This window comes from Rhineura floridana, chromosome 7 (assembly GCF_030035675.1).
Source record: "Rhineura floridana isolate rRhiFlo1 chromosome 7, rRhiFlo1.hap2, whole genome shotgun sequence".
NCBI classification, from domain to species: domain Eukaryota; kingdom Metazoa; phylum Chordata; class Lepidosauria; order Squamata; family Rhineuridae; genus Rhineura; species Rhineura floridana.
The window spans coordinates 87,174,986-87,193,066 of NC_084486.1; the positions used below are offsets into that span (position 1 = coordinate 87,174,986).

The 18,081-nt window shown below is 44.7% G+C and overlaps 1 protein-coding gene across 3 annotated transcripts in view; it reads right to left on the reverse strand.

Annotated features, from left to right (window-relative positions):
• LDB1 (LIM domain binding 1) overlaps positions 1 to 18,081 on the reverse strand; it is an 81,186-nt gene that overhangs the window by 38,605 nt on the left and 24,500 nt on the right. Inside the window, exon 1 of one of the 3 annotated variants that reach the window (XM_061636253.1) lies at positions 1,058 to 1,522. The exons of the other annotated variants lie outside the window; for them this stretch is intronic. The gene's annotated coding sequence lies outside the window, so the exon portion shown is untranslated. Of the gene's footprint in view, positions 1 to 1,057; positions 1,523 to 18,081 lie in introns of those variants that run through there. 3 annotated transcript variants of the gene reach the window in all.

Consider the following 18,081-nt stretch of genomic DNA (forward strand, 5'->3'; position numbering starts at 1 on the left):
TAGAAATGCTTGAGACAGGAAGCCCAGTAAAGCAGGAGACTTGGTTATGAGAGCTTCCACCCTGACAGGCTACAGCGGCACACACCTGCTGAAGATATAAAGGCCACTCCTCCACCACCCTGTCCAGCTCTAACCTAGCTAAGCAGCTCGGAAACTGGAAAAACTTGCAACTGGGGAAAGAGCTCTCAGCCGAACACAAGAAGGCTGTTCTGGTTTACAAAAAGAAATTGGGATGTGAGAGAAGGAACTGGGGAGGCTGCTGCAAGGGCAGACTGACAGCAGAAGATGAACAGCATCCAAGAAAAAAAAAGTAAGGTATCCCTGACATTCACATTGCGACCCTAGTACTCCATATCTCCAGGGACCCCCCAAACCCCCCCCAAAACATTCCCCCAATTTCTTTCCAAGACGCCGAGATTCTGTCATCCCTCGTTCTGACGGCAGCAGGGGCTCGGGAGTTGCGAACTCCATTTCACCTCCGCCTTGGCCACTTCACTCAGCCCGCTGACCAAGCATGCACACCTTGATGGAAACTTTATTATCTTTCCAGCTTTGGACTGCTGCCGCCGCTGCTCCCAGGCAAACACACACAGACCCACCCCCCAATCTCCCCTTCTTTTCCTTCGCACGCCCCCTCCTTAAGGGCCAGTTTGCAACAGTGTTCCAAGGAGAGTAACGCCCAGTATCATTGCCCACCAACCGGCGGATGCGTGCGTGGGAATCCAGAAACGAACATGTTCCCCACCGGGAGATCCCAACCCCCCTCTCAAATTCCAAGCCAGACGGTCTGAAATCCCCCTGCACCCGCCGGAGTCCGTGTTGCTTTTTCTATCTAGCACGGCGACTTCCAAATCCTCACATGGATCTGGGACCGCAGACTTGCTCGGATCGCGACCTCCCGATCACCGCTGCATCCATCCAAAAGCCCGTGGCTGGGAAGCAGCCATTGAACGTCGCCGCCGACGCCTCCACCACCCTCGACCTTTCCCAGCAACCTGGGACTTCTGTATCTACCCAAAGTTGATCCGCGTGCGAGAAAGCGAGCCCAGAGACTTACCTGGAGAGAACTACTGGAGTGTCGCTGTTGCGGGTGCGGAGTGAGGGGGGGGAGGAAAGGGGGGAGAATGCAGGACGGGAACTCAGAACATCCCTGCCCGCGGGTGCTTTACTCCCACCCCAGCCATTGGGAGAGAGAAAAAGTTCAAAATGAAAAATAATAAAAAGGCAGGCGCCGGGTTGCAATTGGACGAGGCAGGAGCAGAGCAAGGGGGCTGCCGAGAGGCCTAGCTGAACGAATGGCAGCCAAAGGAAACAGGAAGGCTTCGGTGAAAAGGAGGAAGCCCGTCCTTTGTCTGCCAGGTTTTCCCTGAACAATGGCTGCTCCTGCTGCTGTCTCAGGCCCTCTGTTGGGGTATGGAGGAGGCTCTGCTATTGCACACACGCTCGCTCTCGCGTACACGCGCGCGCGCGCGCACACACACACACACACACACACACACCTCCCTGTGCTTTTCAGAAAGAGGCCCAGAAGCTATCCAAGGAGGAGGCCTTTCCTCCCCCCCCTGTCCTCTCCCCCCCCCGCTCCAAGGGCTGCTCTGATCGCATGAAAGAGGGAGGGATCTGCCATGCCTAAACTGAGAAAAACAAAAGGTTGAGACAGACCCAGACAGAAAGAGGTAAATCCCAGGGAGGGATGGGGACGCAAGGCAACCGTAAAGCCCAGATGAGAGAAGGCTGTGATGGGAAGTGGTGTTATCCACCCTTAGAAGGGAGGAAAGCCTCCCATTCTAAGGCAGACAGACCTGCCGTGCGACGGAGCACCGGTCTTCTACCATTATAGAAGAAACTCTCCAGCTCTTCCAGCAAAAGGCAATTCCCACCCCCCAAGCGGGATGGAGAGCTTTAAAGTGTGCCTTATTCCAGGATGTGGGGAAAAAACCATCCCCGATAGGAAGGAAACTTCGCCACCATTGGGAGGATTTACTTGTTCTCGCCATCTGCACAAATTTGGAGCACAAATAGTTTGCATTCGGTGACATGGGAAGGGGGAGAGGGAGTGCATGATGAAATAGCTTGAAGTGCGCGTTTCAACTATGTGGTTTCTTGCACGAAATCGCAAGAAGGCGTCTTAAGAAGCAAGCCCCTTTGAATTTAGAAGGAAAGTAAACATCGAATCCGACTGAAACTGGTATTTTGTTACCCACAAACAACAACGAAAATAAGTACTAACAAAACTGCCTGTGGGGGGAGAGAATAAGTAGCAAATGGGTATTTAACCACTCCAGCTCCTGCATCCTAGTTCGTAGGATTTGATTGCGAGCAGACCAACAGCCTACATTTCTGCAATAGAAAGTATTTAGACCCTAGTGCTGCCCTGGGCAACTTCTGGGAGAAAGGGTAGAATATAAATTTAATAAATAATTAAAAATAACCGTGTAACTCGAGGAACATGGTGTTGAGACATTTTTGGATCATCCAGGACAAAACCTTAACTACCAGTCTCAACATGTGGTGTCTTTTGTGAGATGGGACATTTTCTAAATGTAGCCAAGAACAATCAGTTATGCCTTCCTTTGCAGCAGGGCTGAGTTTGTCGTGTTGTTATGACTAAAACATAGTTATGGCTAAAACAATAGAACTGAATTTGTGCCATGGCTCACTAAAGTCAGTCTTGGAACCAACAGTGAGGCTTGCCAATTTCTTTCCTTCAACAGCTTCACGATAGGTAGAAATTCAATCACTGTAGTATGGATTGCTTGGATGGTGAAAGCTGTTTCTTTTGAATCTTTGCATGCCATGCAGCTGTCAGTAGTACAGCACCACTGTAAGGAAAAAGGATGCAACTCCAGCCTAGGGCTCAGCATGTCATGTAAAAACAAATAAGAGTACCTTTGTACATATGCTGACTCCCTGCTAAATAACTACAGATATCTTGAGCACATATAGAATTCAGTGGACGGTTCCTAGTGCAGGATTCTGACCTGTAAGGAAAGGTGAATGAGAGAACCCAGCAGAAATTATACCTTGCAGCTGTGGCCTCCTTCAAAACCCCAACTGCAGGCTTCCTCTGGTGTCAGCTGTTACTCCCTGCAGGAACCTTACCTGCAAACTGCCTTGGGTGACAGCTGAAGCCAGTTGGGGCTAGAGGGTGAGAACTGCCAGAGGAAGGGCCACCTCCAGTCAAGGAAAGTGCCTTGGCATGCATGAAGTGCGTCACTAGGTGTGCACTTAGCATCGCACTTGGGGCCACCAAGGAATTGCCCAACACAAATCAGGCAGTTGTCGAATCATCTCCTGATAAAAATAACTGATCCTGTAGCGCTGCTGAGAAGTCTACCAAGAGAGCAAGTAGAGCTATATAAATTACTGGGGGTAGGAGAGAGAGGGAAGGCAGGAATCAGATTGTTATAGAGGACTATAAGAAGGGGGGGTTCTTCTCTTATTTTATTTTTTAAATTTTAATCTTTCAGTATCAGGCTCCTTGTAATGGGCAGGGGATGTAATAGAGGTGGGAGGCATACAGGCCATTACAGGGGAAGCGATGCAAGATATCTTTGTGCTTGCACTCCTTCTGGTCCCTCTTCCAGCCTCCGAGACACTGGTAGCCATGTTGGGAATCCCCAGGATCTTACTGTCTTGCTGATGAACACAAGGTCAGCGACTAATAAAACTACTATCATTCAGGATCTAATTCTGGATGACCTTGCCTGTATCACGGAAACTTGGCTAAATGACCAAAGTGGAGTTGGTCTTTCCCAGCTGTGTCCACCAGTTTTGGTGGCACTTCAGCAGCCTAGATCCAGAGGATGGGGTGGCAGGGTCACAATTGTCTACAGGGAATCCATGTCCCCTGTCAGATATCCTGCCCTTAACACCTCCAGATTTGAATGTGTGTGCCTGGCGTTAGGTCAGAGAGACAGAGTGGAGATTCTGTTGGTGTACTGTCCACCCAGCTGCCCAACTGTCTCCCTCCCTGAGCTGGCCTCAGTGTTGGTGTTGGAGTTCTCCAGGCTGGTTGTCCTGGGTGACTTCAACATACACTCTGATGCTGGGCTCACTGGTCCAGCTCAGGACTTCATGGCTACCATGGGGCTGTCTCTAATATCATCTGAACCAATGCGTGTGGCAGGACACACACTTGATTGGGTGGTTTTTTTCAAGTCAGGAAGAGGGTGATCTGAGGGTGGAGGGATTCTTAGTGACTCTGTTGTCATGGACAGATCACCACTTGACAAGGGTTAGGCTTTGTGCCCCCTGTAACCTTCACAGGGATGGAGGGCCGATTAAGATGGTCTGCCCTCAGAGACTTATGGATCCCGATGATTTCCTGAATGCTCTGGGGCATGTTCCCACACGGCTGGTGATATTGCCTAAGCCCTGGTTAATCTCTGGAATATGGAGGTGACCCGAGCAGAGAACACCATTGTTCTGAAGTGCCCTCTCCTACCAGGGAGGGCTTGTAATACACTTTGGTTTATTCAGTCCTTGGGCCTGATGAAATGCCAGGGATGACACCTAGAGCAATGATGGAGAAAACCTCAATCTGCTTCCGACCAAACACAGGCTAGAGCTCATTTTCCAGCCTATCATGTGGCAGTGATGGCAGTGAAGAAAGTTCGTTCTCTGCCACCATTGCGTCTGCTCAGTGTCATCCGGCAATGCTTTTCCGGGTAGTCCGGGGTCTTTTGGGCTCTGGCCCTATATTAGACTCTGAGTCCTCAGTCACTCGTTGTGACATGTTTGCAAGGCACTTTGCAGATAAAATTGTCCACATTTGGATTGACTTGGACTCCTCATTAACTACAGTTGTGCCAGATGTCCCCGAGGCTTCCTCTGGTCATTTTTCTATGGATACTTTTCAGTTTGTAAAGCCTAGGAATGTGGACAGGACTCTGGGAGAAAAGAGGGCCACTACTTGCTCTCTTGCCCCTTACCCATCCTGGTTAATCAAATCAGCCAGAGGGGGAGTGGCTGGCTGGCATATTTACTGTAATTAATATCTCCCTAAGGGAAGGTTCTATGCCAACATTGTTGGAGGCTGTGATAAGACCTTTGTTAAAGAAGCCTTCATTAGACCCTCCAGATCTTAACAACTTCTGCCCAGTCTCTAAGCTCCCCTTTTGGGGAAAGGTGATTGAGAAGGTAGTGGCTGCGCAGTTCCAAGTTTCCTGGACGAATCTGATTATTTAGACCCTTTTGAATCAGGCTTCAGGCCTAGTCCTGGGACAGAGACTGCCTTGGTCGACCTGCTTGATGACCTATGCTGGGCATCAGATGGGGGAGTGCATCCCTGTTGGTGCTGCTAGACCTCTTGGTGGCGTTCAATACCATCGACCATGGTATCCTTCTGGGCTGTCTAGCTGGGATGGGATTGGGAAGTACTGTTTTATGGTGGCTCCGGTGCTACCTGACAGACAGAAAGTTGAGCTGGAAGACTACTGTTCAACCCCCTAGCCGCTGGCCTATGGGGTCCTGCAGGGTTCCATTCTGTCTCCCATGTTCTTTACCATCCCATGCTCTTTAACATGAAACCACTAGGAGAAGTTATCCAGAGATCTGGAGCTCAAAGTCATCAATATGCTGATGACACACTATCTCTCCCTACCATCTGATTGCAGGGAGGGGGTGCTCATTCTAAACTGGTACCTAGAGGCTGTGAAGGGCTGGATGTGGGCTAACAAACTGAAACTTAATCCAGACAAGATGGAAGTGCTGCTGGTCAAGGAGAGAACAGTGCCAGGGATAGGTTTGCAACCTGTTCTGGATAGGGTCGCACTCCACTTGAAGGAGCAGGTGTGCAGTTTGGGAGTACTCCTGGATCCTGCCCTGCTGCTTGAATATCAGGTGACTGCAGTAGCCAGGAGTGCTTTTGGCCAGCTCAAACCAGTCTACCAGCCAGGGCTGTGGAGTTGGAGTCAGAAGCATTTTTGGGTGGAGTCGGAGTCAGTAGAAATGTACTGATTCCGACTTCAAAATAAAATTAATATACATTTGCCATTTATGAAGAAGTCAGAGTTGGACAGTAGAAAAATAGAGGACTCAGAGTCAAAGGTTTGACATACTGACTCCACAGCGCTGCTACCAGCTGCGCCCGTTCCTGGAAGCAGTTGACCTGGCCACAGTAGCACATGCATTGGTGACATAGAGGCTTGATTACTGTACCACACTCTATGTGAGGCTGACTTTGAAAACAGTTCGGAAATTGCAGTTGGTTCAAAATACAGCAGCCAGAATGTTAACTGGATCATGACGCAAGGAGCATGTCACCCCTGTGGCCTCCAAGCTCTGGAATACCTTATCCAAGAAACCCACTCTGCTCCCTCCCTGATGGTTTTCCAAAGACTTCTGAAAATCATCTTGGTCTGGAGGGACTGAAGGTAGAGCCTGTATGATTTTATTTTCCCCCTTTTTAGTTTTTTACCTCTTTAATCCCTTTTACTATCACTCCCTTATATTTCTTAATTTGTATTTTATGTATTTTTATCTGTTTTTGTGTTTTTATTGTGCATGATTTTATTTTCAGCCACCCTAAGTGCCCTATTGCAGAGTAGAAGGGCGGGATAGAAATATTAATATTAATTTTTAATATTAATAATAACCTTCACACCTCTAATTTTAGAAACAGTCTATACAGTTGGTCTTTCTGGAATATTTACATACAATGCAGGGAAAGAGAACCTGTGATCCAGCTCCCAGATGTTGACTACAGCTCCCATAAACTCTGACAATTGGTTGTGCTGGCTGGGGCTGATGGCAGTTGGAATCCTACAACATCTGGGGGACCACAGGTTCCCCATCCTCAATCTAATGCCACCCTGTCCTCTACACACACACAGGCAAAGCTACACTGGGATATATGAACCTTGCAAGTCCAGTTCACAACATGTTGTTGTTGTTATGTGCCTTCAAGTCGATTATGACTTATGGCGACCCTATGAATCAGTGACCTCCAATAGCATCTGTTATGAACCACCCTGTTCAGATCTTGTAAGTTCAGGTCTGTGGCTTCCTGTATGGAATCAATCCATCTCTTGTTTGGCCTTCCTCTTTTTCTACTCCCTTCTGTTTTTCCCAGCATTATTGTCTTTTCTAGTGAATCGTGTCTTCTCATGATGTGTCCAAAGTATGATAACCTCAGTTTCATCACTTTAGCTTCCAGTGACAGTTCAGGTTTAATTTGTTCTAACACCCAATTATTTGTCTTTTTTGCAGTCCATGGTATGTGCAAAGCTCTCCTCCAACACCACATTTCAAATGAGTTGATTCTTCTCTTATCCTCTTTTTTCACTGTCCAACTTTCACATCCATACATAGAGATCGGGAATACCATGGTCTGAATGATCCTGACTTTAGTGTTCAGTGATACATCTTTGCATTTGAGGACCTTTTCTAGTTCTCTCACAGCTGCCCTCCCCAGTCCTAGCCTTCTTCTCATTTCTTGACTATTGTCTCCATTTTGGTTAATGACTGTGCTGAGGTATAATCCTTGACAAATTCAATGTCCTCATTATCAACTTTAAAGTTACATAAACCTTCTCTTGTCATTTAGTCTTTTTAACGTTCAGCTGTAGTCCTGCTTTTGTGCTTTCCTCTAACTTTCATCAGTATTGTTTCAAATTGTTACTGGTTTCTGCTAGTAGTATTGTATCGTCTGTGTATCTTAAATTACTGATATTTCTCCCTCCGATTTTCACACCTCCTTCATGTTGGTCCAATCCCATTTTCCATATGATATGTTCTGCATACAGATTAAACAAATAGGGTAATAAAATACACCCCTGTCTCACACCCTTTCCTATGGGGAGCCAATCGATTTCTCCAGATTCTGTCCTTACAGTAGCCTCTTGTCCAGAGTATAGGTTGCGCATCAGGACAATCAGATGCTGTGGCAACCCCATTTCTTTTAAAGCATTCTATAGTTTTTAATGATTTACACAGTCAAAGGCTTTGCTGTAATCTATAAAGCACAAGTGATTTTCTTCTGAAATTCCTTGCTCTGTTCTATTATCCAGCGTATGTTTGCGATATGATCTCTGGTGCCTCTTCCGTTTCTAAATCCAGCTTGGATGTCTGGCGTTTCTCGCTCCATATATGGTAAGAGCCTTTGTTGTAGAATCTTGGCATTACTTTACTTGCATGGGATATTAAGGCAATAGTTCGATAATTACTGCATTCCCTGGGATCCCCTTTCTTTGGAATTGGGATATCTATTGAACGCTTCCAGCCATTGTTTAGTTTTCCATATTTGTGGACAAATATTTGTCAAAATTTGGACAGATTCAGTCTCAGTAGCTTGTAGCAACTCTATTGGTATGCCATCTGTTCATGGTGATTTGTTTCTTCCAAGTATTTTAAAAGCAGGTTTTACCTCACATTGTAAAATTTCTGGTTCTTCATCATATGGTTCCTCCGTGAATGAATCTGTCATCCTGGCATCTCTGTTATAGGGTTCTTCAGTTCACAACATACAAGATGTCTTTCAACCCCTAAATGTTACTACAACATGAGACCTGAGCAGTCAGGGAGCAGGGAAACATGTAAGCCAGTGCTATTCAGAAATAAGGGACACTAAGGGGTTTACAGCATCTGATCTATGAACAATCTGTGTTCTGTAGAACTGTAATATTCCAAAATTAGGGCATGTGATTGCTCTAGCAAATGAGAACTGATGGACAGAGCTGACTAGGAACACTTTTTCCTTTAGAACTTTTGCAATTCTTTCTTTTTTTAACAAGTAATAACGCTTTGCTGTTTTTAACTTGGAAGCTAAACAAAGTATGCATGGTTTAATTGTGAAAGAAGGCTTTTTAGCAACTCAAATTCACTTCTTACATCTACAATTTCTTGGTGTTTTTAATTCTCCTGCAATGAAGAATGCTTTTGAGATATATAACATGTGAAAAAACTGGATGTGTAAATGTGCACACATTTTCAACTGTGGGTGCATAACTGTTCCAGTACACTGGAGACTTTTTAAAGTAACAGATTTCTAGTTTTAACTGCAATAGAACAACCCTTCAAAATATGGAAGGTATACCTTCCACGTAACTGATGGCTTGCTTTAGCAGCATTAGCCTAAATATACTAGAAGCCTGAACCAGCATTGTCCTATTCTAATCAGATGTTAAAATTAGAAGTCAACAAATATGGCATTTAAAATGCCAGATATTCATCCGTGCAAGAAAAAAAAAGAATGGAAGAATCCCGCAATAGAATTTATTCTGCATAACTAAGTAACTTGCATTTGAAACTGCAACTGAAAGGCTGCACATCTGTTTTCTTGTTCATGAAAGGAGTTGGGGCTTGGATTATGTGCTGAAATACCATTTGATTCACACATAGTTTAGCTAAAGTACTATGTGTCAAACTGCCAGTGGGACAATCCACTGCTCTGCTTTAGGAAACAGCCTAGTGATAGGAATGGTTCTAATTATCGGATTATTGAGCTGCAGAATTCAGATCACAAATTTCCCATGAACCAGTTGGTTCTAGTGAGGGACTAGCCAGGAGACTTGAGACTGGGCTGTATAAAAACAAAGGATCAGTCTTATGTGGTCAGTACATCTAGTTCAGTATTTGCTCTCTGACAAGAACCAGTTCCAGATGTACCAGAGGAAGTCTATAATGCTACAATGAATCAATATATAACTCCAGACTTTGTCATTCACTTTTAAGTTCTGGCACTCCCAGCTGGTGACATCATCAGCAAGATGTTTAAATTGAGAGACTTATTTTTGGGAGGAAGATCTACACATTTTGAAGTTAGTTAAACTATTGGGTATCACCATGATCTTCTGATAGCATGTTTGAAATATCAGTGAGAAGTGGGAAGCAACTTTTAAAAAACAAAAAGACTAGTTTTAAATTTTTAGTATTAATTTCACTGTGTTTTCCTCTAGTTCTAGTATAAAAATGTTAGATGAACATTTCTTGGTGCTTCCTAGATACCTGCAGATACCTCCTTTATGTGAAGGCATTTCACCCATTTGAGCTTAATGGAAGAGAGACCAGGCAGGAAAATAATCAAAGTTATAGTGGGCTAGCCAGGATTAAAAAATAGCTGCTACTGAGTTCTCAGATCTCTATGCTCAGTTCACACACAGGTGGATCACAGAGTTTCTAGCCTAATAAGCAAATTCAGCATTAGACTTTCTCCTCTTGGCTGTTTCAGTGCTATTACATATGCCATGAAAAACAGCATAGCCTGGTGTTCTAGCTCTAGGTGCAAGGGCCAGCTCTGACTCCGATTTAAAAGGCTACCAGCAGTCCTCTAATCAATCTGGGTTTTTGCAAGGAATGACTGTTACAAGCGGATGGGTCACAGCTTGGCACCTTCATGGGGTAATACTCGTTCTGGCAGAAGCACAGTGGTGGATCTGTCGTTTTGTGTGCCCAGTTGCTATGGCTGTAGTGATGATGCCTGGGAAGTGCTGGTCCTATTATATGTTCACTACTGCAGGACAGGTTTATGAGTCATTCCCAAAATGCTGGGCACCACACTGTGATAAAATATTGAATGGTCATGGGGGACCCAAAAGGGCTGATTATGAAGCCATTTTTCAGATAAGTCCGAGTCAGATAACAAAAACAACAACAAAACACAAACCCTTGTAAAATATCCCTTTCTGTAAAAAGTACTTTCTCCCTCATGGAATTAGCTGGCATTAACAGGTAGTATCCTAATGATCCACGGTGGCAAGGAATCACTTTAGTAACAGGAGATGCATGAGGTATGGAATCAGAGCCCCAGAATACCCCAATAAGCAGATATTCATATGAGTTTTTTAACCCTGTTCCTATGCAGGTTGAAAGCTTTATAGAAAAGGAGTCCCAGTCCCTTGCTGTAACATTCTTATAAACCTGAGTATATTTGGGTGTGTGTGTGTGGATTAATAGCTTACCCCATTTTTGTGTTGTACTCCCTTCCACTTCCTCTCCACATCTGTGTTGGTACTGTACTGGCAAGGATAGCAAAGTGAATCTAAGCTCCAACATACCTTCAAACCTTTTATCTTGCTGGAAATTGTTACTAGAAGATTTTGCAAAGAAGGAGGGTGCCCCTAATGCTACTATAAAAGCAAAAATATGCTACTATAGCATTCTTAATTTGCAAAGTGCTTTAGCACCTTTATTGTGCTTACCCTCACAACAACACAGAGAAATTTTACGAGAATTCCAATTTTACAGATGTGGGATTGAGGCTGAACATTTCTTTCTCAAAACAGTACAATGAATCTGTAGCAACAATGGAATAAAGCATGATCTCCCAAATCAATGTATATCTACAGTGGGAATACACTGTCTTTCAAGCACACACACATTTTGGACATCTCTGCCCCACCTGACACTCCAGATCACATGACTTAATACCAGGAACAACACTGCAGTGACAAAGAACATCTATATACCATAATGGGCCTAGGAAATTAGACAAACAAGCTTTCCAGCAGGGCACAAAGCTAAAAATATAATGATTCATGTTAGCTGAGCATGGAGAGGGTGGAAATTATCCCTGTCTCTTAGGGTGTCACCAGTATCGACATCCAGAAACTAAGGGGCTCACCAGCCTGGAAATTTTTTCCATATTTGTTTGGGGAGGGTAAAAAGTCCTCAAGTCTTAGTAGGGTTGGGGTCAGCTATTCATTTTTAAGCAGCACCAGTCAGTGCACTAATTCTCTTCCCAGTTGCTAGCAGCAACACAGTTTTAGCAACCTTTGGTCAGCAGAAATAAAATATGTCCTGTTTGTGCACTTGGTTGCATTTTATTTTCAGTCCACCCACTTAGGGCATACTACAACCACCCACTTTATACTATAGCAGCCTTGCAGCATATCCCATCTTCAGCCATAGCTCTTTGGAGCAGGTCCACCAAGCTGCAGCAGCTCCAGCTGGTTCTGGTTCTGGTCAAGTTAATAATTAAAGAGGTTCTGGATTAATGCTGAAGTAGGACTGGGATGCAGTTGGCGGAAGTCCCATTCACTCTCCAGGGGGAGGTACGGCCACCTCCTGTTTTGTACTTAGAAGTGCAGCAGCACAAGGACCAGCCTCTTTTACCCCTGCAGCTCTCTTTTCAGTCCTTTTGTGTGCCCTAGTTCACCAGCCTCTTTTACTGTGCTCTGTGCAGCTAGCACTGCTGCTCTGGGAGATATAAATCACACAGACACAGCTTTATGGCCATTGATCCAACCACGTGGCAGTGGATGCCACTCTCAGACAAGGAGCATTTCCCCTTGTTATAAGAGAGGCACAGCTGTTCAGAAGCTCAAGCCTTTTTGCAGGTGCCTTGCCAAGATTAGAATGGCAGTGGGTTAGGATATCTTAGAAAACATGGAGGGTGCAGGTGGAGTTTAATTTCCAGATAGTACATATAGGATCCTAGACTTGAAAGGTCACTGATTATCTCCAGAGAAAGTACCAAAACTATTGCTAGTCAACAAATTCTGGCATTCTGTTTATGTGTGTGTGATGGTGATGGTGGTGAAGTGCATCACTTTGAGGCAGGCTGCCTGTCCAGGACCTGTTGTCATACTAAGTCAGGAGAAACCTCTGCACCTTGCAAAGGCCACAGTTGAGCAGGTGTTTCCTGTCACTTGTTTCAGGCAGTTAAGTGCTTCCTTCAAACCCTGCTAAACTGAGCACTTCATCTTCCCTCTGTAGCCCTAGTTCTGAAAGCAAATATCCCACTGTCATTTGATCTCATTTTCTATTGTCCCCTTGATCAATAAGGTTTCCAAGGGGCTTCCCCATCAAGGCAACTTCTACACTACATTCCCAGTAGCCATGTCAGCTTGTGCTGTGGGTGCCACTCAGCTTATTTCCCCTGCTATATAAGAACACATGATTCCTTCTCTATTAAGGTCTCAGGCAGGGTTCACAGCTACAGACAGCTTCAGCTCCAGGTGGATTCTATTAGGTTACAAAAACTGATTCAATTTATGTCCAGATTCCTGGCATGACACTATTCCTAGCAACAGAACTACAAAAGCCAGTTTTACCAAACCTTTTTATTGCCCTGTAGGCACCTTTAGGATACAGAGACCTGGAATAGTTTGATCTCCTCTGTTCTTTGCTGGTAGCACAATATAATCAAGCCTGTGACTACTTGGAGCTAAATAAGTCAGTGTTTTGGACCCAGGAAATTGAAGGATGTGGCCTATATAAAATTATGCAATATCAATTTGATTTTGTTTTGCATAATGTATTATTCCGTTAGTTATAGAGAGGAGCAAAAAGCTACATCAGGCACTAAAGTGCTGCTGCTGCTGCTGCTGCTCCTCTAACCTTTGCACCAGAGATTCAACCTCCATTCAGGTGACCCATCAAAAGACTGTGGAACAGTCAAGAATGTTTGTATTTGGCTCTGTACATGATTTATTTTTTTCTAACAATGGAGATAGAGGCCATTTTGACCAAGGGCAACATTATTCAACAAGCTAACAAGGCCTTGACCTAGGGCCCATGATTTCCATAATACAGCACTGGTGCAGTCTCCTAATTTCCCTTAAAAATATGCTAGTTAAATGAGGACTTCTCAGTGACCTGGCAAAGGGCCTGTGATTTCCATAATATGCTGCTGGTTTCAGTGGCAGCTGATGGCTCCATGCCAGTGAGGGAATAGAATCTGCTCCAGGTTTTAGTCTGAACTTTCAAAGAGCTGTCCAAGTTCAGACTTAAACCCGGCGCAGATTCCACTGCCACACTGACATGGAGCCACCAGTCACCACTGGCTGGTTTTGAACACGATGCTGGCGCTGAAGAAGAAGAAAATATTCAGTGATATGCTGAGATCAGTTTCCAAACACCTCCCTCCAAACACATTGTTCCCTAAGTTCACAGTAGCCTGACACCAGCCGACTGACTATTTCTGCTGGTTCATCCTTACTTGCACTCTGTCTGCTCAGCAACAGATTACATCAAACCTATTAGGCAAGGTTGGGGGAATTAAAAGAAACAGCTGTGTGGCTTGCACAGGGGAAAAAGGCTTCATGAGAATTTTCTAGTGCAACCTGGTGCATTCAAGATGATGTTGGACTATAACTCCCATCATCCCTGATCATTAGCAATACTGGCTAGGGCTGATGGGAATTGGAATCCAACATCTGGATGGCACCAGGCTGGGGCAGTCTGATCTAGCAAGTAGCTAGGAAGAAATCCTGTGGCATCCAAAGTACTCATGTGGTTCCCATGGGGTTGGTGCCCTGTTAAAGGGGAGTGGCTGTCATTATAGTGAGGGACCACTCTAGTTTTTAGGTTTAGATTAGCTGGCAAGCCAATCTACTTGATGACCAAAAGCCTACAGAATGGCTGTACTGCCAAACATTTTCCTAGAAAATACCACACACCTAGCACTATGCAGCTCACAACTCTAATGCAGTGTTCCACTTCAACAGCTTCTGACAGCCCCATAATTTCTGCATTACCCATACCTGCTGGTTTCATGTTACATCTGTGCACACCAGTTCCATGCAATGGTGATTCCCTTCCTGCTAGGCAAGGAATAGAAAGACCACAAGCCACCTGCTATGGTATACCACAGTGGGGAGGAGAGCCTGGCTGGGAGTCCAGAGTCTGTGAGTTCAAATCCCTGCTTGTGTCTCCTGGGCGTCAAGGGCCAGCTAAAGATCACTCCTCAGTGAGTGGCTCAGCGGTGACATGCCCTACCACCTGTGCAGCCGTGGGCAAGCTGCATAGTCCCAAGGAGTCCAGTTGTTGCGGACAAGGAAGGGGCTGGCTTGTGCAGCTGTGGCAAGCTGAGCAGGCCCTAGCCAGCTGGGGAGGACTAGCCTCAGAGGGAGGCAATGGTAAGCCCCCTCTGAATACCGCTTACCATGAAAACCCTGTTCACAGGGTAGCCATAAGTCGGGATCGACTTGAAGGCAGTCCATTTCCATTTTCCATCATGCAGCAAGAGAAAAAGCCACATATAGGCCCACAAGTACACACACATTTTACATCTATGCATGAGATTTAGTGGCAGACAAAGAGCCAAGGAGGTGATTAAGATCTCTCAGATTCTCTCATCAGCTAGCGACAGACAAGGGAGCCAGGAGAAAGGCCTGAGAAGAAGGGAGCTAGCATGTCTGGAAGGAAACAGAAAAGGAAGAAATGCAACACAGTAATAAAGCTATAGTGAAATAATCATAACCACTTCAAAACAAAAAGTGTTTTTAACCACAACCCATAGTTTACAGCTGTCCCAATGCTGACCTTCCAGCCCCATGCAACTCCATTGGCTCCAAAGCATGGCACACATCCCTCTCTGCTTGCTTTACAAGAGCTGAGTTGCATAACAGACTTTGCCAATATACACCTTCATCTCAGCTTCTTATCTAGGGAGTTGTCTGAAGCCCATGGCCTTTGCACAGCACCTCCAAGTGGAGGCTTCTTGGACCCTGGGGATTCTCAGAGCAGCCAGCCAAACAAGCTCACCCACCCCTTGTTGAGCATCTTGAGCTGTACACAAGTCACTGTGCTTCTCTAGGAAATGGTGAACTCCACCCACTATAGATAACCACCTTGATCTTATTTAAATACTTACCCTAGAAAGAAAAGGGTGATTCAAGAGAGTCCCAATCATGCTGGTAGTTGATGTTCAGCTCACTTCACACTCAGATTCATCATTTGAACATGTAAACTAATCAGATACTGCAGCAAGTTGTATTCCTGAAATAACTGGTTGTATAAATAGGCATCTGGAGACTTTTGAATGGATTAGGGGAGGGGACTGTCTAACAAGCTGAGAAAGCTTTGGGTAAACCTTGGGACAACTTTGGAAGAAACAAAGGGAAGTCAAGACCTGCATGAACTTGGAAGAGGTGTCATGAAGATAAAAGAGAACCACAAAGTTGCAAATGATGCAGTGATAATGAAAAGTGTTTTTTTCTTAACCCTTTCCCTTTATTACACAGCCACAAGAGTATGGATTTTTCATATTGTGCCACATTAATTGAAAATACCTCCTATGCCATTCTGCTGTTTCCCATAAGCCCATTCCAAAACAAACTTATAGTCCTGAACTCAGAAATGCTTGCTTAAGAACCCTCTCAGTTTTCATGGCGATACACAAAACACCCAGACAGAAGCAAGAACTCAAAGTCTAAAATAGGAGTAAATAAATCCAGATCCCTGTTGGACTTTTTTCTTTCATTGGTCTTACAATTTGTTGAAATTAATTAAAAATTAGACATGTTCACAGAGTACCTATAATCCTATTACCAGGGCTTGGAAAAGTTACTTTTTTGAACTACAATTCCCATCAGCCCCAGCCAGCATGGCCACTGGATTGGTCTGATGGGAGTTGTAGTTCAAAAAAGTAACTTTTCCAAGCTCTGCTACTGACCTTGCCCCATACTCTGACCTTCATCTTCTACAGTTTAAAAGTTAAAAAAAACACCTGGCTGATTTTTAATTAATTTAAGAAATTTAACATTGGAGTCTATGATAGCACAGGGATGCTTGGTAAAACACAAATGTCAGTGTTGTAAAAGCCAAACTAACAGCTGTTTGGCTTGGCTAATGAGGGGGCCACACCCACACCAGATATTTATTCCACTTTAAACAGTCTTCCCCCAAAGAATCCTGGGAAGTGTAGTTTGTAAAGGTTGCTGAGAGTTGTTAGGAGACTCCTATTCCCCTGACAGAGCAGCAGTGGGCAGAGTGGTTTAACAGTAAGCCCCCTTTCCTAGAGAATTCTGGGGATTGTAGCTCTATGAAAGGAATATGGTTTAAATTTGGGTGGGAGACTACATGTACCTGCTAGAGAATAAAAGGATGAGGGAAACCCTGAAAAATGATACTGTTAACATTGTTTTCCTTTAGGAAAGGAAAGGAATGGGGCTTTCCCTCTGCCCAGTTTCAGCCCACCCACCCAATTTCTTCCCCTCCCCCCCTCCCTACTCCTCCCCCTCCCTGCCTCTCCCCCAGATCAGTTTTGCCTCTCCTAAGCATGATTGCATAGGAGTAAATCCCACTGAACTCAATAAGCATGCAAATGATCAAACCTGCCCTTCCCTCCTCCTCCCCTCCCTCCTGGACTGTGAATTATGTGTGCATTTTTACAAATTTGTAGTGCAGTACAATATCTCAGAGAGAAGGTCGGGTCTCCTGCTCCCCTGGTGCATTCACAATTCCCCTGCTTTATATAGTTTGATAGAAATATCTGTTGGCTATGGGTACATTCTTAAACTGCAAGGGTTTTTTGCCCATTAGTAAATTAAAAAATATAGCCTTATCCCGTGTAACAAAAAAAAAAGGAATAAGTTGCTGCCTAAGATGGGGAGGAACCCAACTATTTTAAATGTTTTAAATTGCAAATGTGTGCATAGCACACACACTGAGCTGCAGAAAAGGGGAGGTTTGTCACAGTGTCACAACAATAGAGTGTACACTACTTCAGAATGCTACCCATGAGCTGCTGCTGATCACTTATCAACCTGTCAGCCATCCCCACTGATGTAGCTATGCCATAGAACATAAAAACCCTGATGTTTCAGGCAGTTCGTTCTTACAGTGGCCAACCAGAAGCCTGTAGGGAGCACACAAGCAGGAACTGAGTGCACTCCCCACTTGTGATTCTCAGCAACTGATATTAAATGGCAAACTGCCTCCGACAGCAGAGATACAACATAGCCATCATGGCTAGTAGCCATGGGTAGTGTTATCCTCCATGTATTTATCTAATCCTCTTTTAAAGCCACCCAAGTTGATAGCCATCACTACCTCTTCTGGGAGAAAATTCCATAACAACTATGCACTGTGTGAAGAAGTACTTTCTTTTGTCTGTCCTGGATCTTCCAACATTCAGCTTCATTAGATGTTCACAAATTCTAGTACTATGAGAGGAGAAAAACTTCTCTATATCCACTTTCTCCACACCATGCATAATCTTAATACACCTCTATCATGTCTCTCTTACATGCATTTTTTTCTGAACTAAAAAGCTTCCCAGTTTTCTAAATGGTCTTAGCATGCTGTGGAAACTAAACCTCTTGTCAACAGTCTAGACTGGCATGTGGGAAGAGGAAAGCAGGGAAAAATTTTATCCTTAGCAAAGTTTTATGCTGACCCCCTTACCCCAGAAAA